We start from the raw sequence: 24,168 nt of genomic DNA on the forward strand, positions 1-24,168 counted from the left end.
AGGTTTGCATTTGTTATCTCTTTAAGCCCCAAAACACTTGTGTGAAATTATTAGGGGCAAGCATTTTCAGCCCCATTGTACATCCAGGTGAGGCAGTAGAGGGTCAGGGAGCTGATGACTTGCTCAAGGTCACAGAGCTAGAAGAGGCAGAGCCACCCCACACCTACCCATATGCTTGTGTGTCATCAAAGAGACATCCAGCACATGTCAGGCATACCATGGGATCCCAAGTGATCGTTTCAGTGCCTCTTAGTAGTCCTCGCTGAGGAGAAAAAAGGGAAACACACTTTCTAAGAATCTGTTGTGTGTTAAACTTCACATACTTACCTTGTTTCAGAGACATGATGGTGTAGAAGTGTCTTAGTTTGGGTGGCTTTATCAAAATACCATAGACTGGGGCTTCCCTTGTGGCACAGTTGTTAAGAATCCGCCTGCCAATGCAGGGGACATGGGTTCGAGCCCTGGTCTGGGAAGATCCCACAGCCCGTGCACCACAACTACTGAGCCTGTGCTCTAGAGCCCGCAAGCCACAACTACTGGAGCCCGTGAGCCACAACTACTGAAGCCCACCCGCCTAGACCCTGTGCTCCACAGCAAGAGAAGCCACCGCAATAAGAAGCCCACGCACCGCAACGAAGAGAAGCCCACGCACTGCAACGAAGAGTAGCCCCCACTCGCCGCAACTAGAGGAAGCCTGCGTGCAGCAACGAAGACCCAACACAGACAAAAATAAATAAATTAAATAAATAAATTTATTTATTTAAAAAAACCCCCATAGACTGAGTAGCTTAAACCACCCACGTTTATTTCTCATAATTCTGGAGGTTGGGGAATCTAAGATCAGGGTGCCAGCAGATTCTGTGTCTGGTGAAGCCTCTTTTCTTGGTTCATAAATGTTCATTTTCTTGCTGTGTCCTCACCTGGAGAAAGGGGTGAGGGAGCTCTCTGGGGTCTCTTTTATAAGGGCACTAATCTCATGCCCTCATGATCTAATCACCTCCAAATACCATCACATTGGGGATTAGTTTCAACCTATGAATTTTGAGGGGACACAAGCATTCAGTCTATAGCAGGTGGTCAGGAACACAGACTATGAGGCCAGATGACCTGGGCTTGCCTCCCAGCCCTACCGCTAGCTAGCTGTGTGACCTTGGGCAAGTCACTTACCTTCTTTATGCCTCACTTTCCTCCTCTGTAAAAGATGGATAATCCCTAATACAGTGTTGTAAGTAAGTGTTACCGTGTAAAGTATATGAACAGTGCCTAGTCTATCATAAGATTTAGCTAATTATTATTATTTCATTTTAACTTCTCAACAACCCTGAGATGTCTGTGGTCTTGTCCCCCATATTACAGATGGGGAAACCGAGGTTAAGTAATTTTCCCAAAGTCTTAGAGCTGAGACTTTGAACTAGGTCTCTGTACGCAGCAGTACACCATGCTCTTGACTAATGTGCTCTCTCCAATTGTGCTCACAGATTTGGCAGGTGGCCATGTTCCTGTTAATATGTTGTAAATATAGGCAATGAATTCCTTCTTTTCCTTAATGGTGTTCCTCAGAAAATATATCTGAAAGTCCATGTTTGCAAGTCAAATCCTATCCTTTTTTTATTCTCTATTTTTTTAAATTGAAGTATAGTTGATTTATAATGTTGTACTAATTTCTGTTGTACAGCAAAGTGACTCAGTTATACACATATATACATTCTTTTTTTAATATTCTTTTCCATTATGGTTTATCCCAGGAGACTGGATATATAGTTCCCTGTGCTATACAGTAGGACCTTGGTGCTTATCCATTCTACGTGTAATAGTTTGCATCTACCAACCCCAAACTCCCAGTCCATCCCTCTCCTCCCCCCTGCTTGGCAACCACAAGTCTATTCTCTATGTCCATGGGTCTGTTTCTGTTTTGTAGATAAGTTCATTTGTGTCATATTTTAGATTCCACATATAAGTGATATCATGTGGTATTTGTCTTTCTCTTTCTGACTTACTTCACTTAGTATGATAATTTCTAGTTGTATCCATGTTGCTGCAAATGGCATTATTTCGTTCTTTTTTATGGCTGAGTAATATTCCATTGTATATATGTACCACATCTTCTTTATCCATTCATCTGTCAGTGGACGTTTAGGTTGTTTCCGTGTTTTGGCTGTTGTGAACAGTGCTGCTATGAACATAAGGGCGCATGTATCTTTTTGAATTATCATTTTGTCCAGGTTCAAATCCTATCCTTATGTATCACCAAAGGGTCTGCATCCCCAGAGGACTGAAAATATAATTAAATCCCCAATTATACCTCACTTTTACGGTGTGGTCTTCAACAATACAGTTTCAGAACCACGGCCATGGTCTTTGATTTTGCTTGTTTCCTTCAAAATTGAATATACTGTCTGATCCTCTTGAGACTCAAGATTTGCTCCTCAAAGTATGACTTCCACCTCTGTTGCAAATGTCTTAAGTTTATGAGTTCTACACTTCTTACGGCTAAAATTGGTACTGACATTTTCTCTAATGCAGTTCATTTTTAGAAAAGAGTGGATGCAATAGAAACATTCAAATAATTGAACAAACAACCACTGCTGTACAAATACAGCAACTCTGCTGACATTGAGCCGTTGGTCCTCAGGCTTGAATTGTTCATCCATAACACGATGATAAACATCTGTATTAAACACACAAAAGGGAAACAATTGTTTATGTCAAATCTGAAGAGAAGGGTGAAATAATAGTGAGTGGAAAAGACAGGAATGTCATGGGAGTGAGGAACAGCCAAGGAGGGTCCAGCAGCTGACATTGTCTGGTTATAAAGGGTTCTGTAGCTTAAAGACACTTCACCAAGTAGGAACCCACAAGTTAACCAGTTGATTGAATTTTTCAGAACTCTTCAGGTTGTAAACAATAGAAGACAATTTCTGGTGGGTCTTTAGAATTTGTCTACAATTCTTCTTTTCCTCCCTGCTCTTGTCTTGGCTTCCCTGTGAGCAGAGTATAGTTTTCGTTCCCTATTGACTTTGGGCTTTGACGGTTAGACTTGCTTTGGCCAATGGAGTGTGGCTGGGAGTGCCAGCAACTCTCTGGAACTTCCTCCTACCACCATGAGAAGAACACGCACCAGGGGACCTTTGTTCCCTTAGTCTGGGTCCTGGAATTAAGACAAATGAAGAAGACCTGAGCATAACCAGGAGTCTGGGGTCCAGCCTGGCCCAGCTGATTCAAGAGTATGATATGAACACCTGTTGTGGTAAATCATTGAAAGTTGGGGGTTGTTTGTTATGCATTATTATCACAATGACGACAACAACAACCTGACTAATGTATAATTCGAGCTAACCTAAAAAGAATAAAAAATGTATTGGTTCACATAACAGGTCTTCTTTAGATCAGAGGCTCAAGTTATTGCCTTTCTCCACCCATCCACCCAACCATCCTTCCATCCATCCATCCCTCTATCTGACAATTCATCTATCCATTTTTTTTCACCCCTGCCTGTCTCTGCTGCTTTTTGTATTTTGACTTCATCTTCTCCTTATGGAGGCAGGTCCATGTTATGCATTTGCTGAGGTGTCATTTGAAGAACACAGTTCCAATAAGATGCTCTGGGAAAGTTTCCATGGTCCAACGGATTTGAGAAAGAGTGTATACTACATTTCAGTTTTAAAGTGTCACAAAGCATTACTGGCAAACAAACAAATCAACATACAAATCAAAACAAAAAACTATGAGAAGGTCCCCTAGTACAGAAAAATCTGTAACATGATTTATTTAATGCCACACTTTCTAAGTCTATTTGACCATGGAAGACTGTTCTGGCTGTTAAAATCTATGGACAACTTCTAGGCAAACCCCTGGGGGGAATGGTGGTAGAGTGGGGAAAGCACTGGCTTGGGAGATAGGAGACCTACATGTCAATCTTGGCTCTGCCACAGACTTCCTCTGCACTGCCTCAGGGAAATCACTTCCTCTTCTTGGCCCTTGGGTCCACATTCACAAAATGAGAGGGGTGGGATTAGTGGGCCTTTTAAGACTCCACTGGGGTCAACAATCTGTAATTCCAGCAGTGTACAGTGTACTGTATTTCATGGAAGAAAGGGTGATATGACCTGCAAAAGGATGGTTAACTGTTGCCCAGGGACGCACCGTATGGAACTATGGAGAATATTCAATCAATCAAACATTATGTCCCCACACATTCAGAGTAAATAGGATGGGGGAATTCAGCAGTGGTGCTCTAGCTTATTCAACTTGCCTGTGGATATGGAGGCTTCGTCCTAGACTCCTCTTGTGTTCCATGACCTCCTGTCCCAGGGTCGTCCTCTTATGTGCAGCCTCTGGAATGGGTTGTTGATAATCCTCAGTGGCATTCAGTTCAGTGGCTGGATGGGGGAGGAGGGGTGGAGAGCCTGCTTTGAATCCTGTATTAGTCAGGGTGCTTGGTGGCAGAAACAAAACCCTGACTCAAGCTGGCTTAAACAATAGGGAATTTATTATCTCACATGTCAGGAATTCCAGGGGGCAGGGCGGATCCAAAGCTGGTTGAATCACTCATTCAACAATGGTATTTACGAGTCCTTCCTCTCTAGCTCTCTGTTCTGCCATGATCAGTGGTCCTCATTCTCGCACTGGTGACAAGCTGGTGGCATTGGTTCTGAGCATCATATCCAGACGTGACAAGATCTAGAGGAAAAAGGGGTGCATTTCTTTCCTTGGTTCTTTCCTAGAAGCAAACACATTTTCCCCAGAAGCCACTAAGCCACCACTCACCCTGGAAAGACTTCTCTTTGTGTTTCCTTGGCTGGAATTGGGGCAATGACTGTTCCTAAACCAATCAATGGCAGAGAGAGCAGGATTACCCTTAGGTCAATCAAGCCCATCCTTGGAGCTTGGAGCCAGGTCAACTACCCCCTTAGTCTGATGTAGGAGAGAGAGAACAAAACCTGAGTTTGGTTAGGAAGGAAGAAGGGAAGAATGAATGCTGGGTGGACAATCTATAGTAAGACCTTAGAGTACAAAGGGAAAGGGAAGACCCCTTTGGAATAATCTTGCCTCAGTTAAACCTTTTCAACTACACGTATTAACCTTTTGCTAATATTTCTTTTGTACCATATTGTGCTAAAAGATTCTTAATCTCCTTCCTAGCCCTGAGTTACATGACAAAAGGCTTTCTGTTACTTTAGCATCTGTACATGCCAGGCTCTAGGAAAAGGGGTGGGAGAGGGAGAAAACTCAGTCTGCCCGACTTTAATAATTCTGTTCAAGCTACCTATGTCTTCCTCATTTTAACAATCTTACTGGCTCACCTCCTATCTGGAATAGCCAGTCTGAGGGAGGGTGCCCCACAGACAAGCAATCACGCTCTATGGGAATGAGGGTGCCCTGGTCCTTATTCTAACAAACTGTAAAATATGATGGAAAGTGGCTGAACAAAGTGGCTGCACAGTGCCCACATTTCCAGCTTTATAGACAGACTGATGAGAGTCGGAACCTTACCTCTACCACTTCCCAGAAATGGAGTCCTGGGCAAATTGTTTAAAGTCCTTCTTCCTCAGTTTGCTTCTCTGCAGCAGAGAGATGCTAATAATAATTCCCACCTCATACAATTGTTGTGAAGATTAAAGAAGGAAGAGCACATAAATGTCTTAGTGCCATGCCATGCCTCACACAGGGATGTACCTAAGAGCTACTGATTGTTGTAATTTTTATGATTATAGGAATAGAGCTATTATTATGATGTCATCTAGAAAAATCCCAAAGCAGCCAATGGAGTCAAGACCAACCCCACCGAGAGCAGGTTTTTCTTTTCCTGCTGACACTCAGTTGGCACTCCCCATCCTGAGTGACACAGCATCACATGGCAGGAGGAGCAAAGCCAAGGACTAGACTGGCACTTGATTCAGCAGAGTGACTCAGGCTGCCAAGTAGGCTTTTGGAAAATTTCTTGCTCCCCACTCCTGGAACATATTTTGGACGCCTACTTGTCATATTGCAAAGTGTATGTGACAAAACAATCTGGGATCTCGCTGACAATTCTTTGCTTCATGCCGCGGCTTGGAATCTCTTGGCTTGGGGTGTGCTGCCAGCCTCAGAGACCCTGGCACAAAGGCAACAGAGGATGGAGCCCCGCCTGGCAAGAGGGGTCGGAGGCAGGGCAGGAGCAGGGACCTAGGTCATTCTAGATGGACCTTTGTCTTTGTGTCCCAGCCTGGGCTCCACACAGAAGTTTGCCCTCCTTAGACAAGAGAAGGTTGTCCAACTCTTGTGGGGCAAAGAAAGGCAAGGGATTGTAGCAATAGTGTACATTTATTAAACCCTTTATTATTTTTCTAAGGATGCTGTAACAAATTACCCCAAACTTGATGGCTTAAAACAACAGAAATGTATTCTCTCGTGGTTTTGGAGGCCAGAAGTCAGAAATCAAGGTGTTGGCAGGGCCAAAGTTCCCTCTAAAGTTTCTAGGGGAGAATCCCTCTTTGTATCTTCCAGCTGCTGGTGGCTCCAGGCGTTCCTTGGCTTGGGGCTGCATACCTTCAATCTTTGCTTTTGTCTTCACATGGCCTTCTCCTCTGTGCATCTTCTCCCCTTCTCTTTTCTTAAAAAGACACCTGTCATTGGATTTAGGGCCCTCCCTAATCCTGGATGATCTCATCTTGAAATCCTTAACGTAATTATATTTGCAAAACTCCTTTTTCCAAATAATGCCATATTCATACATTCTGGGTGGACCTATATTTTGTGAGGCCACCATTCAGTCCACTGCAAACCCCTTCTCTGTGGCAGGTGCTAGACCAAGGATACCTGGCCTAACTCCATCCCTAAGGATGAGGATTTTAATCCCATTTGCACGTGAGGAGCCTGAGCTGTCTAAGCACTATTCGTGATTATCTCTTTTATTCCTTACACAGCCTCGTGCAATTGAAACTATTTTTAACCCTCATTTTACAAATGAAGGCATCGAGGCTTAGACAGCTAACATAACTTGCCCAACAGGTAGTGAGCAGCAAAGCCCAGTACTCAAGATTAGATCTTTCTCACACTCATTGGACAGAAAGAGATAATAACTTATCCCTTCTGCCATACTTTCTCAAAAAAATAGTTGCTGAATAAGTAACAACTTGAAGGTAAAGCAGCCTATTTTCATCTCCCAAGGAACTCAGGAATTGCCCCCATCTTCTCGCTTCCTGATGTTGACTGAAAAAAAAAAAAAGCACAACCTAAAAGTTGAGTTATGTTTTATTCGGCGGACATACTGAGGTCCTAAGCCTGGGAGACAGCCTCTTAGATTGCTCTGAGGGACTGTTCCAAAGAGGTGAGGGGGGTAAGGGAGGAGCCAGGATAGGTAAGACTTCTTGCAACAAAAACCAGGCGGTCAGAACATCAAAAGAATACTGTTAATTGTAGAAAAACCAGACATCTCAAGTTAATGAATTTAGCACTCTTCCAAGTCTAAAAAGATGCAAGAGTCTGGGCTCACTGAAATCATTCTTTTGATATGCACCTTATCTCTTTAGGGACAGTATCCTGTTCTGAGTCCCCTCAGGCTTACTGTAGGGGCTGCAGGTAGTGACTTATGGCTAGGTGGCCACGACATCCTTTGTTTGCTGATATGGCAGGCAACCTTCTTCATTCATACAACTCAGTGGCATAAAACAACCACGTTCATGATCTCACTTTCCGTGGTCGGGAATCTGTATATGGCGTAACTGGGTCCACAGCCTCAGGGTCTCTTATAGGCTGCAATTAAGGTGTCTCTTAAATAAGCGTGGACCTACTTCCAAGCTCACTCACGTAGTGGTTGGCAAGAATCAATTCCTCCCAGGCTGTTGGACGGAGGCCCTCAGTTTCTTACCATGCTGACCTCTCCGTAGGGCAGCTCACAACATGGCAGCTGGCTTCATCAGAGCCAGCAAGTGAGAGGGAAAGAGGGAGGGGGTGTGGGACTTCCCTGGCGGTCCAGTGGTTAAGACTGCGCTCCCAGTGCAGGGGGCATGGGTTCGATCCCTGGGTGGGGAACTAAGATCCCACATATGGCGCAGAAAAAAAAAAATAGAGAGAGAGAGGGTGCAAAGAAGATGGGAGTCGTAGTCTTATTAAAAAAAATTTTTTTAATTGTGGTAAAGTACACATAACATAATATTTATCATTGTAACCATTTTTAAATATACAGTTCAGTGGTATTAAGTACATTCGCATTGTACTTAATTAAAACAAAGCTATCCATTAAACTAGTGACTAATGGTTACTCAAGGGTGTGTGGCCAGGAAAAGAGTCTTTAAAGAGGTGAGTTCTGAACAGTGAGGGAGTCAGTCATGAAAAGATTGTGGAAAGAGGGAACAGCCAGGGCAAAAGTCCTAAGATGGGAATGAACTTGACCAGTAGAAAGAAGAGAAAAAAGGCCACAGGCCCTGGACCAGCGGGAGTGAGGGGAGGGGCAGCCGGAGACGAGGTGAGAGTGGTGACCACGGCCAGGTCATTTGTAAACTGCCTGGAGGCTGCACTTTATCCTCTGTGTAATGGGAACCACTGGTGGATGTGAGCAGAGGAATGATGGGCTCAAAACAGAGGTGATGAGGGGAATAAACCGTGTCCAGGGCTGTGAGGCAGGAGGGCCAGCTTGCCTGGATGACCTGCTAGGTCACTTACTCATTTGGCTTCTGTCTCCTCCTGGGGGACTGGTTTTTGCAGCCATTGATTGAATGCTCCCCACAAGTCATCTCCTATCACCCTTGTAACAGCTCTAGGGCGTAGCTACTTGTATGCCAATTCCAGCCATCCTTCAGGGTGTTAGTAACATTCAAATCAATGAGATAACATAATGTAATAATAATGTCTAGCACTTACTCTGTGCGGACAGTTCTAAGTGCCCTACATGCTCTGTCAGACAGATAACGTTATTTTTGTTGGTCCCATTTCACAGATGAGGAAAGTGAGGCATGGAAAAGTTAATCAACTTGGCGAAGATCTTACAACTGATAAGGACCAGAGCCAGGGAGGTGCCAGAGTCTGTGCTCTTGACTACTAAGCTCTATCATTTATAACATCTCCCAAGTGTTGGCTGTGACACGGGTTGTGATAGGCATTTAATTATTTAATCCATTTTTTTGCTTTTGTTTTTTGCTTGGTTTTACATTATAGCAGGGCACAAGAATACTGCTTTGCCATCAGAATAAATCGCCAGCTTGAACAAGGATGCCTGTTTCTCCTTTGCCAGGGACAGCCAGCTTGAAGACCTGCCCCACCTTGCTGGGCTCCCTGTCACAGTCTAAACAAAGTACGTATTCCTCAAGCCCAATAGTTAGGTATGTTCTAGCATCTGCAGCAGCAATAACAGATAATTAGTTTAATCCCAAACTAGGTGACGCAATTAGTGTTTTCCATGTAATGTTCAGTAGATTTGCTCCAAAGTCACAGTCACAGAGGAGAAATGCAGGTAGAAGCTAAATTTAAACTTCCTCTACGGTGCGGGGGTGTGGGGAGGGAAGAAGTCAAACCCGGTAATTACTATGTTAAATTCCCTGCTGAAAGGAAGTCAACAGATCAGTAGTCTTCACCAAGGCAGGGTCATCTGAAAGTCTGCTTGGAATAGTGAAAACAGCACTAGCTCTGGAGTCAGATGTAGGTTTGAGGGGCTGCTCCGGTATTTTGCAGGCCCAGGGATCTAGAAAAGGGCTCGGGAACGGTGTTCCTTTGGAGGAACATTGTGTATTCACATGTAGTGTCTGGACATGTGGCAGCCAGCTTGGACCATGAGGTCCAAGGTTGACCACCAAAGGGTGACAGAGGATAAAATGGGAAGGTCCTAGGTCCTTGAGGATGTAGAGGAACTGAATTGTCCATTTGTGAAACTGCCTTACTTCCAGATGTTTTGGCATCTGGGAAAATAAGTCCCTTTATTGTTTAAGCCATTTTGAATCTGCGTTTCTGTTACCTGGAGTTGAAAGCGTGTAGCTGATGTACTGGATAATTATGAGGAGCAAATGATACAGTGCATGTAAAATGTTTTGTGCAATGTCCAAGATAAAGTAGTATTAATATAAAATGAGGAGTCCTGAAAGTCAGGGTCTGAAAGAAGGTAGGAAAGGTCAGAGATTTTTTTTTTTTTTTTTTTAAAGATTTATTTATTGATTGATTGATTACTATGTTGGGTCTTCGTTTCTGTGCTAGGGCTTCCTGTAATTGTGGCAAGCGGGGGCTACTCTTCATCGCGGTGCGCGGGCCTCTCACTGTTGTGGCCTCTCTTGTTGCGGAGCACAGGCTCCAGACGCGCAGGCTCAGTAGTTGTGGCTCACGGGCCTAGTTGCTCCGCGGCATGTGGGATCCTCCCAGGCCAGGGCGCGAACCCGTGTCCCCTGCATTAGCAGGCAGACTCTCAACCACTGCGCCACCAAGGAAGCCCCAGAGATTTTAACAGTCACACAGGAATGGGAAATATATGGTTGAGGGCTGTTGTTGGCCTCCCCGAGCCCAGGTCAGACATCACCAATCAAGCACAGAACCCCTGCCATGGCCAAGTCAATGTCCTGGGGCAATCGGGGGGCTCACCTCATTTGTTTCCCATCTCTCAGGCGGCACTGTTCTTGTTGCCTGATGTCCAATGCTTCATATATTTTGTCCATTAAAAAATTCATTATTATCAAATTATTATATGATAGAATTATGTTTTATAATTATGTAATATACTACTTAATGTTCTATAAGAATTATATACAGTTGACCCTTGAACAACATGGGTTTGAACTGTGAGCGTCCACTTATATGAGGATTTTTTTTTGAGATTTGAGACTTTTTTTTTGAAAAATTTTTTGAGATTGGAAACAATTTGAAAAAACTCGCAAACTGCATAGCCTAGAAATATAAAAAAAATTAAGAAAAAGCTGTGTCATGAATACATAAAATATATGTAGATGCTAGCCTATCCTTACATAAGTATAAGGTGAGTGATATTTAATGTAAAATTAATAATGTGGTAGTAACACATTACTTACAATTATTACATTGTTTTACAACTTTGCTTTCAAAGAATTACATTACCATACAGTATGCCTCTCTCTCTCTCAACTGGAGAAACTGTGTTATCATCCTAATATCACAAGTAAGTGGTCTTTTAAAAAAATGCAACAAAGTTTCCAATACTGTACTATGAATATGACTCTAATACTGTATGCCATAAAATTTTTATAATGATGCATTCATTAGTGTATAGGCTAGGCTCCTGTGAAGCATTACATCGATTACCCTAGACTACCATAAAGCAATCACATTGCTGCTTTTTTGTTATCAATGCATGAATCGTTCTACATGTAGATAAATATGAGTTTCTTTTTCACATTATCTTTTCATTTTTGATGTCTAGTGTTAGTAATACATATAACATCTACAGTGTTTTGTATCATATAAGATAATATTGATAATAGATAATATTGATGATGAATATTTACATCATCTTGTAAACAGATAACGTAAACTTACGGTGTCAATAAATATAGTACAGCACTGTAAATGTATTTTCTCTTCCTTATGATTTTCTTGATACCATTTTCTTTTCTCTAGCTTACTATATTGTAAGAATACAGTATATAATACATATAACACACAAAATATGTGTTAATGGACTGTTTATGTTATTGGTAAGGCTTCTGGCCAACAGCAGGCTATTAGTTAAGTTTTGGGGGAGTCAAAAGTTATACGTGGATCTTCAACTACATGGGGGTTGGCGCTCCTAACCTCCATGTTTTTCAAGGGTTAGTTGTAATATATACGTATTACATACAGGAATATAAATTATATACAGAGATACATAATTCTATAATATATTGTATAATTAGTATAATGATAATTATAATAAATTAACAATAATTAAAGTCCTGGTGGTTTATATTTTAAAGCAGATTTCTTACTGTGAAAGAAATGGCTTGGTCTCCTAATAAAGGAATATATGTATTATGTACAGATGCATAATTATATAGTGTATTATACAGTTGTTATGATAATAATTAAGGTTCTAGTGGCCCGCACTTTAAAACCGATTTACCACTGTGAAGGGAATGGCTTGGTTTCCCATTAGGGGAATTTCAAGCAAGTAGAGTTCGCAGGGTGGGGTGAGGGATTTGTCTCCCTTTGCTTCCTGTAAGTACATCTCATAGATCCCAAGTAATCGTGAGCAAAGCTGAGCCCATCGGAGGATGCTGCGAGCTCTCGGCATGAATCCAGGCTGCTAATGTTGTTGCAGAGCCTGACTGAACCAGGGTAGGTGAAAATGGACTGGCGACGGCGTCTGTTCTAATTTTATCCCCCTCCCCCCACCAACCCTGAACACGTGTGCGATGCGGCACAGTTTAGAAATGAATGGAACTGTGGCTTCTGTTTATTGAAAGCCAAGAGATGAGCAACGTCCCCTGTGCTAAGGACACAGAGCTGGAGAGATTTAGAGGATGGTTGGCTCTACCAGCTTCCCTGTCAGCTAAGCTTCCTTGAGACTCATCTTCCACCTGAAAATTGATGGTCCTTGCTCATCAAACCTAAAGCGCTGATTATACAAAAATTGGCCAAGGCAACAGTTTTATAAATTTATTTATTTAATTATTTTATTTTATTTTATTATTTTTTTTTTGGCTGCGTTGGGTCTTCGTTGCTGCGCGCGGGCTTTTCTCTGGTTGTGGCGAGTGGGGGTCACTCTTTGTGGTGGTGCGTGGGCTTCTCATTGCGGTGGCTTCTCTTGTGGAGCACGGGCTCTAGGGGCATGGGCTTCAGTAGTTGTGGCACGTGGGCTCAGTAGTTGTGGCTCGCGGGCTCTAGAGCGCAGGCTCAGTAGTTGTGGCGCACGGGCTTAGTTGCTCCGTGGCATGTGGGATCCTCCCGGACCAGGGCTTGAACCCGTGTCCCCTGCATTGGCAGGCGGATTCTTAACCACTGCGTCACCAGGGAAGTCCCGACAACACTGTTTTAAATATTTTAAATCTCTAGGACACTATATAAATTATTGGAGGTCAATAATCTTCAAGTTCTAATTGCAGAAGGTTAAGTAATCCACCCAGCAGACTGATTTATTCTACCACTTAGGGAAACAATGACCAGTTACAAAATGGCTAAATTCTTCATTCCATCCTTTCCTGCACCCACTTCCTGTCCATTGTGGCTTTGCAGCTCCTTTGTCTAAGAGGTGGAATCTATTCCCTCACCCCTTGAATCTGGCCTGGCCTTGTGACATGGTTTGGCCGATAGAAAGCCATGGAAGAGATGGTGTACCAGGACTGAGCTGAGGCCTCAAGAAGCGATGCAGGCTTCCACTCTCTGTTTCTTGGAACCCTTCTAGATGCCAGGGTGAGCAAGCTTGGGCTGTCTTGCTGGAGAGTGAGAGGAGCCATCCTCCATCAGCCAGCCTCCAGCCAAGCCAGGAGCTGACCAGGTAACTGCAGATATGTGAGTGAGCATGGTCTAGACCAGATGAGCTGCCCAACTCAGCCCAGGCTAATCATTACTGACTTGAAACATCCTGAATTTAATAAACGGTTACTTTTTAAAGTTATTAAGTTTTGAGGTGGTTTGTTACAGAGCAGTACAGACTGATACAAACATTTTGCAAAACACTCATTGCTTTTGTTAATAGTCAAAGACTGTTTCTAAGTATGTGCTTTTGCCAATGTGCATACAAGTTGGGAAGGATAGATATTGGAAGAGAAGTCAGAAACTTGGGTTCTGCCAGCTCTTATAAGTTTTGAAATAGCACAGGAGTTTCTAGAAAGGTCATGACATATATTTAGAAATTTGTCCTCTGGATCCACCACCTCCTCTCCCACTAGTTTCGGTATGTTCCGTATATTCAGTTATAATAAAGATGTAATGAAACAAACAGGCATCCTCATGCTGATGGGAATGTGAATAGACATGATCACTTTTATTCATTACATAAATATTTATTAAAAGTACCCTGTAGGGCTTCCCTGGTGGTGCAGTGGTTGAGAATCTGCCTGCCAATGCAGGGGACACGGGTTCGAGCCCTGGTCTGGGAAGATCCCACATGCTGCGGAGCAACTGGGCCCGTGAGCCACAACTACTGAGCCTGCGCGTCTGGAGCCTGTGCTCCACAACAAGAGAGGCCGCGACAGTGAGAGGCCCGTGCACCGCGATGAAGAGTGGCCCCCGCTTGCCACAACTAGAGAAAGCCCTCGCACAGAAACAAAGACCCAACACAGCCATAAATAAATAAATAAATAAATTTTTTTAAAAATTAAAAAAAAAAAGTACACTGTAATAGGAGGTGGGGATACAGGATATATACAACTTCTGTCTTCAAGCAGCCCACAATTTTTTAGAAGTAACAGACAAAACCTTGATTGTGAAACTGGCTCATATATAAAAATGAAATATTGGAAAGGAATTTGGCAATATGTATCAAAGGCTTTAAACTATTTTTACTCTTTGGTACAGTGATTTCTCTTCTGAAAATACATCATAAAGAAATTATCCAAAATGAAAAAAGGTCTTATTCACAAAATGTTCTTCTCTCTATATAAGTATAGGTGAAATGTATTAATTACCAACAGCAAATTAGTTATGATATATCCACTAGCTAGAGCATTACACAACCATGAAACTTATGTTTATGAAGAATATGTTATAAATTATGTTTATAATAAAATAATTATGTACGAAATAAAATACAGAATACAAAAATATATATGCAATAGTATTAAGCTTAAATAACAAAATAAAGATTAGAATAAAATACTCAATGTTTGTGGTGTTTTGGAAAGACAATGGGAAAAAGAAAGGAAATTGGACTTTTTTGATGATGGGTTATGTATTAAATACATATGTATTACGTCCCTTAAATGCATTTTAAAAATTCGATTGTCACAATGACGCTTCAAGGTAGTTACTATCATGACCGTTTTACAGATAAGGAAACTGCAGTTCGGAGAAGCTGAATAACTTCTCCAGGCTTGTTGAGCTGGTATTGGGTGTAAAGTGTACTTATTTATTAAAGGGATTATAGGTGTTTTTTTCTTGTTTCTCCTTATTATAACTTCCTAATTCTTCTTCGGTAAATTTTATATCTTTAAAATTTATGATTCACATGGCTGCCCCTGTCACTGAGACCCATAAGCAGAGTATGTACCTTCCTACTTAGGGACTTCCAGACACTTCAGGAGGGCACTCCGACTTCCTGAAATACTTCTTCCCCAGCTGAGGATGCTTGAAATTCTTTTAACAAGGGACACCTCGTCCATTTCACAATTAGAAAGAGAATCTTAGCATTCCTCAAGCCCAGCCCAAATCAGAACAAAAACAGTATTAGTTCAGGTCATTTTTATAAGCAGGCATGCAATTCCTAACAGACCCTCAATTTCTCTGCATCAGGCTCAACATCCCTAGTTCTCTTAGGAGTTCTCCTTGGTAGGGTTCAAGTTTTATCACTCCTAGACATTCTACCTGGGGCTGTCCCAGTCTGCCCCTGAGTCTCTCCAAATGATGCTGTAAACTGAATGCAAAATGCGTTAAAGTACAAATAACCCAGGATGAAGAACAATGTGCTGCACCCAAGATTGTGCTGCCTATCCTAGTCTGTGCTACGTGGCATCCTTCCTTTCACATTCCCTTGCACAGGTATTCATAGTAACAATAGCGGATGTTAATCGAGAGCTTTCTATGTTCCAGGTACCACAACAAGAAGTTTATGTGCGTTATCTCATTGATCCTAAATTTAAAATTCCTCCTGGTGTGCTCACCTTCCCTGCTAGTCTGTGAGCCCTGGGGAGCAGCAAGCATGTCTTGCTCATCACTCTTTGCCTGGTGCTTGGCATGAGGCAGGTGTGCGTTAAATGCTAGATGAACAGAAATGAACTAATACCAAGCTGAACTTGAGACTGGGCAGCGCTGCATCCAAATCCAGCTCCACCACTTGCTGGCTTGACCCCTTAAGACACCTAACCTCTCTGAGCCTCATGTAAAGAAGAGATAATGAAATCTAACCTGCAGAGTTGTCATGCCAGTTACAGAAGTTTATGTGTAAAATTGTGAACATGTCTCTTGTGGAGAGATGGTTTTTGGTGTAAAGTAGAAGTGAAAACGCAAGGGTGTTTGTGCCATGAAGTAGAAGGTGGCAGAGAGAGGGACACTGCAGAAAAGTTGGGGAAAGCAGGGTGAGGAGGCAGGTCTCAATGCACTTTTCCATTCTCCTTCAGCTGGTCCTGCTACCAGGTGTCGTGGAAACCCAGAGGGTTGATGGGGAGGCCAGGGAAGCACAACAAGATGTTGCCCACAACCATCCTGAGGTCTGATCTGGCTGAGCAGTGCCTTCTCTACCACCTGTCATCACATGCACGGAGATCACAGACTCACCGTGTAAGAGCCAGACTCTAACGCAGATGACAAGGAAGAAATGAAAGACTTGTTTCTATTCTGTAACTGGAAAGTTCCTGCTAAGCCTTTCCTTCCACACTAACCAACTCAAGGGCAATGGCTGTGTTTTGGTTTCTCTGTTGTACCTTGGGCAGCCACCATGGTGCCTGGCATATAGTAGGTGCTCAATTAATGCGTGTGGCGTGAAGGCTGTATGGCCCAAACCGATTCATTGGGATGGATAGTGTAAATCCAACTCAACACATTTATTGAATACGAATAGTTCATATAATGATCAGTATAACACCATTCTTCCTCAGATATCAAGGAAGGAGGGAGAAAGAACAAACACCTATTAGAAGTTTGCTATCTGTCAGGCAGTTTGCTAGGTGTTTATATTGATTATTTCATTTCTATACCAATATCATCAGGTCAGTACCATTATCTTATTTTTACAGTTGAGGAAACGAATGCTTTGAAAGAGTAAGCAATTCGACCAAGTTTTAATAGAGTTGTCTGGTTCCGGTGTCCACACCCATGTCACTGGTGCCTGTTTCGACTCTCCTAAACTTGCCCACTCTCTCCCTCACACCATTTCAACTCAGACTCAGCTCTGTTCTTCTTATCAACCCAAATATTAGAGGTCCCAGCCCACCTTTCACCTGAGGCTGCCCAAGCATTAACACAAGCCTTAACTCCCAGAACCTATTGATTGATCTCAGTTACGTAAATGTCTGTGTAATAATGATAGTGACCTTTAACTGATTTCCTGCTATATATCAAGAACTTCACACACATGCATCTTGAAACCCCCATAAGCCTTATTAGGAGGGGATTATTCTTACCACTTAACAGATGAGGACATTGAAGCTCAAAAAGATTAGGAGCCTTGACCAAGATCCCTCAGCTTCAAGCTGGAGCAGATTCCAATACCTGAGCTTCCCTACCTGTCCCCGCTGTGCTGAACTCTGCTGGGGTAGAAAGATGAGCTCCAGGATAATTCCCGTCTCTGTGGATCTCATTCTCGTGCTGGGACGCTAGCTGAAGCCCCTGCCTCCTGGCATTTCCTGTCCTGCCTTTTACCTTTGCGGGGACTCTGGGATGCTTGGGGAGCTTCTCACCTCTAATCCCCGGACCTTCCATCTTCCAGGCTCCCTTTCCCCTAAATCCTGGCCTTGTCACTTATTCACCGTGGGGCCCTGGGATAAGTCACTTCACGTTTGTCAGGCTCAGTCTCTTCGTCCGTGATTGGGGGCATTGATATCCCCGACAGGTAGGGGGGCGGTGCAGGTTACATTTTTCAAAGATGGCGACACCACTACGTATCCAATCCCATACGCTCTTCCTACAATGTGGAATTGATGTTCCTCCACTGAGAGGTGGGGTCTATGTTTCCTTCCCTTGCACTTAGCCAGACCTTTGGGACTGCCTTGACCAACAGACTGTCGACTGAAAAAAAAAAACGCACAACCTAAAAGTTGAGAATTATGTTTTATTTGGCAGACTTTCCGAGGACTTAAGCCCGGGAGGCAGCCTCTCAGATCGCTCTAAGGGACTGTTCCCAAGGGGTAAAGGGGGGAGCCAGGATATATAGGAGTATTGCAACAAAAACCAGGTAGCTGGAACATCAAAAGATTACTGTTAATTAAAAAACCCCAGAAATCTCAAGTTAATGAATTTAGCGCTTTTCTATGTATGGGAAGATGCAAGAGTCTGGACTCATTGAAATCATTCCTTTGATATGCACCTCAGCTCTCTAGGGTCAGTAACCTATTCTTTCCCATCCTGAGTCCCCTCTGGGTGCACCACTGGGGATGGCTGCAGTGGCTGATGCTTGGCAGTGGGCAGCCCTTTTGTTTCCATTCTGAGTTTTCCCCTGTTCACTGTCAGTGGTGGCTACGGTGGCTGATGGCTTGATGGCTGCAGCATCCTTTGCTGATAGGGCAGGCAACGTTTTTCATTCGTAAGATCGTGGCAGAACTGCCTCCGCATGGCGTCCGAGGCTGGGTCCTAAAAGGCAATATAGCTTCTGCCTGGCACTATGTCTTGGGACATGCACCTTGGGAGCCCATGACCTGGAGTTGGGGAGCCGTACGTTAGGGCAGGTAGACCACACAGAGACAGCGATGTGTGAGGAGCCCCAGCTATTCCATTCCCAGCTGTTCCAGCACTAACTGATACAGAGCGCGTGAAGAGTTCAGCACTGATTTTGGGAAGGTCTCCGTGGTAAGTCAGGGTGGAACCACCTCAGGACCATGAGACTCTGGTTGTGGCTTTTAGAAGTCAGCATCAGAGGTTTTTGAGTTACTCAGCTCCTCTGGAGGTAGGTTTTAACCAATTTCAATTCCTATAAGCCCACAGGAATGTAGAACTCCGTTCAAAACACACTATAAACTGACTCATATTCACGAGACTATTAAAAAAAAGTTGAACATATGCTTCGTTTTCTTAGGGCTTCCAAAAACAATAGGCAAGTCTTTCAAATGGAGCCATGTGTGTGTAGAAGATCTGCCTGGAATCCAAATCCTTCCATCATTTAGTTAGCCTAAGGAAAATTCTTTTGTCTCATTGAACCTGGAGACGAAGAAAATTGCTGGTCTAGAGAAACAGCCTTTGGTCACAAGGTTGGAAAAGTCGTATCAGGAGACATGGTTGAGTAAATTAGGGCAGGTTTTCCCCTCCTCAATAACTTGTCCATCTTCTTTTCTAGGTCTTGATTGTATAAAAAGTACAACTGACTTCAGATTTGATGAATCCTGAGTGGCACGGAGGGACAAGGAAATATTGTATCTGAAGAAGCCGGATGGTTGGTTGTGTCCAGATTGTAAAGGAATTGCCAGAACTGGAGGAGTCTTTAGGGATCTTACAGTTGAAGCCCTCTGTTTCTATGAGTGAGAGGTTGGTAGCCCAGTGAATGAGTGTGACTTACAGAGCTGGTTATAGGGCTGGGATGGGAACTAGGGATGCCCGAGTCTTTTCTGAGTCACCTGGCAGCCTACTAGTTGCTGTTGCTCTTTTAAACCTCCCCCTTAAATGTATTTAAGTCCCCAGGGAAAGCTGTGAGCTGGGAACAATTAGAGGGAGGACTAAGGTAAAGAGAGACTTGGCGGACAGTGGGGTGGAGAGAAGATCTGAACGTTGTTTCCTAAAATTCAAGGTCCTTCTGCTGCCTGAAGGGGTTCAATTGGAAAGACTGGGTTTCTAATACGGGAGGTGGGTGGGGTGGAGTGTGTGTGCTGGGGTGGAGGGGAGACAGGATGGTCCAGTACGAATATGATCAGTGTTCAATCTGAGAGCTGGAAGATGCGCTATTGTTTGCCAACCGAGGGAAGGGAATGGAGGAAACTTTTGGCACTGATGTTGAAAGTGAGTGAGGGAGTGTTGTGGGAAAATCTGAGGGAAGATCGTTTGGGGCAGAGGGAACAGCAAGAATGAGGCTGGAACAGACGTGAACTTTTGAGGGCGGTGTGGACGCCACTGTAGGGGAGCTGAATGAGCAAAGTGACATCCCAGGGGATGAGGTTGGAGAGAGACCACAGGGTCAGGCTCTGTGGCACATGGTGTAGACCCTGGTAGAGTTTGGAACTTGCTCTGAGTCTAGCAGGGAAGTTGTAAGGTGGAGGGCTCCTTTAGGGCAGGGACTGTCTTGTTACATTCTCCCACAGCTGAGGTTATTACATATTCCAAAAAGGAAGATGCAGCCCTGACACCTCTGATAGAAGAAGTTGAGAAGAAAGATGGGCAAGGACGATGGGACCATGTCAAGCTGCTCTCTGGTCCTTAGACCAACGTTTCAGTTCCTGACCTCATTGCCTCACTTCACTCTGTGACTAAGCAGTGAAGAAATAACTGCCTCTATTTTAAGACAGGACGCTGAGGTGAAGAGAGATTGACCTGCTTGCCCAAGGTCACGGCTGATTATGGCAGAGCTCGGGTGGGAGCCCCAGGCCTCCTGACCCCCAGTCCAGGGCTCTTCTGAAACCCCCAGAGTCCTCGACAGGGAAGCCCTCTCCATCCTTCCTAACTTTGAACACTGCCATCACGGACGGGGCTGGGCAGGCCTTCTCCTAGGTGTCCCACCAGAGAAGTCACCACGAACCAGGAAGCAGAAAGGAATGCTCTCCGGGACCTGGCAGACTAAATAAAGAGTGTTACCAACGGGGTATCACCCACAAAGAAACCATCTGCTTTCACAGAGCAGCCGAGAAAGAGTTTCACGCGGTGTAGGGCTTATTACCGGTTTGTGCTGAAACCTCAGGGCGGACCACCCACTCCTCAAGCATGGAGACCCCGAGGCGGCAGGCAAGAATCTAGGTTCAAACCTCAGGTGGGCCAGAAACGTAGCTTTCTTTGCTTCTCTACAACGGAATCTGCTTAGGATTTCAAGCCTCTGTTAGGTTCAGGCGTTGGAAACGTCATCTCCGTCCATTTGGGCATCTTGGGTGATGCATCTAGGCTCTGGAGGGCTGCTGACTTCCCAGGAACTGCGCGGAGGGATCAGTGGAGCTCAGCACTGCCACCCCTGCACGTGACGTCCCTGTCTGGCCTTCGGGCCTTACTCCATTGTCCCCTCTCCTCCCTGACTGCGAGTCTCCTTTTGCCCTCTGGCTCTCTGTGAAATGGGAACAGCTACAGCAGAGCTGCCCCACCGAGGCTTCGGGGACCCGGTGCTCTGCCTCACGGGCATATGCAGACGTCTCTTCTCTTCTGCTCCCACACCATCCCAGCTTGGGCTCCCCAGGCGCCACCTGCTCTTGGGTTCTCTAAACTCCTGGGGGCTTAAACACACCCCCCCGCCCCGAGCTTGGCAGGGGTGGTGGCAGGACCCAAGGTCCCTGCACCCCAACTCTGTCCTTACCCCAGCCCAGGCGAGCTTCATGAGATGTCAGTGAAACCAAAGCATAATCTGTCCTTACCGTGAATTCTTCTGATGCTTTTGCTGGGGTTTGGGCTTTAAAACCTGAACACTCAAAATTGCTTCTTTCGTTCTGTCTGCATTCTCCTTGGTCATCTCTTCCCTGAGCCCCTAAACACTGAATGTTTACCTGCTGCTTAAATGCAGGGAAAGAACCACAAGGTACAAGGAAGTTTGGGACCAGAAAACAAAACAAAACCAAATCTTATTAAAATATTAATTATTTTTTAAATATTAAAAATATTTATCCTTCTACTTCATTATATGCTTAATGTTGGGAACATCTGTTTGAAGTCAGATCTGGTTAGACTCCTAACTGCAAGGTGCTTGATTTATCCATTAGGACACACATATGAGACTCAGTATCATCTATAACATGGAAGTAATTATTCCTATTTGATGGATTATTTTGAGGATTATAAAAGATAACGCCTATTAAGCTCTTGGTACAGTGCCGGGTCACTTTCATGATTATCCTCATTCTGACTGGGTCTCCAGTTTGTGATTAGTGTTGTGTTCTCTACTTGTGCAGTTGGGGAGGTCCCAAGACCACCCCCAGGTCCAGTGATTTGTTAGAAGGACTCACAGAACTCAGAAAAGCTGGTATACTCACGGTTGTGGTTTATTACAGTGAAAGGATACTGGTCAGAATCGGCCAAGAGAAGGAGACTCAGGTCAGCGACATGGGCTGTCAACCATGTCTAGGTGACTAACCCTCAAGCTCCTCAGGGGAGCTCCCCTGGTTCCAAATACTCCGTGAGTGTTGCCACATCATTACTGGGAAAGTCAGTGCAGGAGTTTGCAGGAGTCCACAGGGAGAGGACTACGGAGATGTCATGCCTGGAGCTCTCCTGGACTCTTTCACTGTAATAAACCACAACCTCTGCCTTCTTCTTCCTCATCTTCCCAAGCTAGAAAACAGACCTTCTCTGGCATCTGCTCTCTTTTGCATTCTACTGGCCTCCTGAATATCCTTGAATCTGTACCTTCTTTCCGTCCTCACTGTCAAGGTCACTGTGGGCCACTTGGGCCAGGACAAACACCCCCTGACTGGCCTCTCCAACTCTCCGTCTACCCCAGTCAATCCTCTGGAGTGTTTAGAGGGACCTCTCTAAAGAGCACCAGCTGGGTCTGAAAGGCCTTGGTGATTTCTGTCACCGGCCACAACGTTCAGACTCGCTTGGCAAATGCAACTCTGCTTGGTTTTCTGACCACTTTCCCTGTCAGCTTCTCTCCTGTCTTCTGAATAGGATGTTGTTATTCAAATACAGTATTCACACCCCTGGGCATTTGCTCTTTCCATCTGGATTATTTTCCTGCCTCTCTCACACCTCTCCAAGGCCCCTTTCCTGTGACCCACCACCTTCCACTCATCAGGACAGGCCAACCTCCCTGGGCTCAACTAAAATGTCACCTCCCTGGAGAAGCCTTCCTGGTCCTCCCTGGATGCTTCCATGGTGCTGTGGACAATCCTGCTGTTCTTTTACCTTATCCCATGATGTTTCCAACCCTGCGCCTGGTGCACGGAAGAAACTCAGTAAATACTTGTGGGCTTAATTCACAGATGATACAATCTGCAACATATCTGACTCCATATACTAAAGAGGTATTTTTATGCTGGGCTTTATTACAGGTTGATTCCCAAACGTAATGGGATTAGATGTCTTTAAAAAAAATTTTTTTTTAAAATTGAAGTATAGTTGAATTACAGTGTTGTGTTAATTACTGCTGTACAGCCAAGTGACTCAGTTATACGTACATATACATTCTTTTTCATATTCTTTTCTGTTATGGTTTATCACAAGATATTGAATATAATTCCCTGTGCTATACGGTAGGACCTCGTTGTTTATCCATTCCTTATATACTAATTTACATCTGCTCATCCCAAACTCCCAATCCAACCCTCTCCCACCCCCCTCCCCATTGGCAACCACCAGTCTATTCTCTATGCCTAATGGGGTTAGATTTCTGACTCTCATTCCTTTTTATTGGTCACAATTTTAATGTCATATCTTTTATTTTAATGTTTACATCCCATACAGTTTCTTCTTTACTCCTGCCATTGCTTCTCCTTTTCTACATAAATCGTTTCTTCCCTCCTTCTCGAGAGCGTTGCTCTGGAACTAGCGAGTGGCTCAGTCGCTTTATCATGTAATACCCGGCTATAAAGCACATCAAGTACTCCTGGCAGGTTCTGCTTTATGAGAAGATATTTATTATGTTTGCGCTCTGGAAGCTGGTTATCACGTACTAGCTGTGTTTCAATGTTGCATTGTTTTCCCACTATTGCTTTAAGGGCCGAAAGGAAGCACCAGTGGTCTCCAATACTGCCACCTTGTGGCAAAGTGGGATGATAACCAGGGCTTCAGGGAAGGTGGGTTGTCTGTATTAACCCATGTTTTCCCCTGATGTGTGCACAGAGGAAAGGCCATATGAGGACACAGCAAGGAGGTGGTTGCCTGCAAGCCAGGAAGAGAGCTCTCACCAGAAACTGACCATGCTGGCACCCTGACCTTGGACTTAACCAGCCAACAAAACTGTGAGTAATACATTTCTGTTGTTTAAGCTATCCAGTCTGTGGCATTTTGCTATGGCAGCCCAGGAAGACTAATAACAGTGTATTCTGATCCTGTCTTATCCTGTGACTCACAAATATTCAGTGGGTTTAAATAATCTTTATTTATTATTGAAGTTAATATCAAATTTATTTAAAAGTTAATGACATTTAACTCTACCCAATACTCTGTAATGACCTATATGGGAGTAGAATCTAAAAAAGAGTGGATATATGTATATGTATAATGGATTCATTTTGCTGCATAGCAGAAACTAACACAACATTGTAAATCAACTATACTCCAATAAAAATTAATTTAAAAAAGTTAATGATATTTAACATAATTTAAATA

At 43.9% G+C, this 24,168-nt stretch overlaps 3 long non-coding RNA genes across 6 annotated transcripts in view; 2 read left to right on the forward strand and 1 right to left on the reverse strand.

The window, feature by feature from the left end:
- LOC137751272 (uncharacterized) overlaps nt 1–9,265 on the forward strand; it is a 112,190-nt gene extending 102,925 nt beyond the window's left edge. Inside the window, exon 4 of the long non-coding RNA XR_011070744.1 lies at nt 9,136–9,265. This is a non-coding gene — a long non-coding RNA (uncharacterized lncRNA). The remainder of the gene's footprint in view (nt 1–9,135) is intronic.
- LOC137751430 (uncharacterized) lies at nt 1,747–5,652 on the reverse strand. Of its 2 annotated transcripts, none has more exons than XR_011070791.1 (4): nt 5,494–5,652; nt 4,500–4,680; nt 4,253–4,379; nt 1,747–2,668 (listed from the first exon to the last, which is right to left on the reverse strand). It is a non-coding gene; the product is annotated as an uncharacterized lncRNA (long non-coding RNA). The 2 variants fall into 2 exon arrangements; XR_011070792.1 differs by lacking the exon at nt 5,494–5,652 and adding an exon at nt 4,768–4,867.
- Nucleotides 9,266–12,152: 2,887 nt separating the features above from the next.
- The window catches only part of LOC137751269 (uncharacterized), a 43,055-nt gene continuing 31,039 nt past the window's right edge, over nt 12,153–24,168 (forward strand). Inside the window, exons 1-3 of one of the 3 annotated variants that reach the window (XR_011070739.1) lie at nt 12,153–12,246; nt 19,052–19,239; nt 23,680–23,798. This is a non-coding gene — a long non-coding RNA (uncharacterized lncRNA). Of the gene's footprint in view, nt 12,247–16,274; nt 16,345–18,845; nt 18,966–19,051; nt 19,240–23,679; nt 23,799–24,168 lie in introns of those variants that run through there. The other 2 variants (XR_011070740.1, XR_011070738.1) reach the window with 2 other exon arrangements.

The sequence above is a fragment of the Eschrichtius robustus genome, chromosome 17 (assembly GCF_028021215.1).
Source record: "Eschrichtius robustus isolate mEscRob2 chromosome 17, mEscRob2.pri, whole genome shotgun sequence".
NCBI lineage: Eukaryota > Metazoa > Chordata > Mammalia > Artiodactyla > Eschrichtiidae > Eschrichtius > Eschrichtius robustus.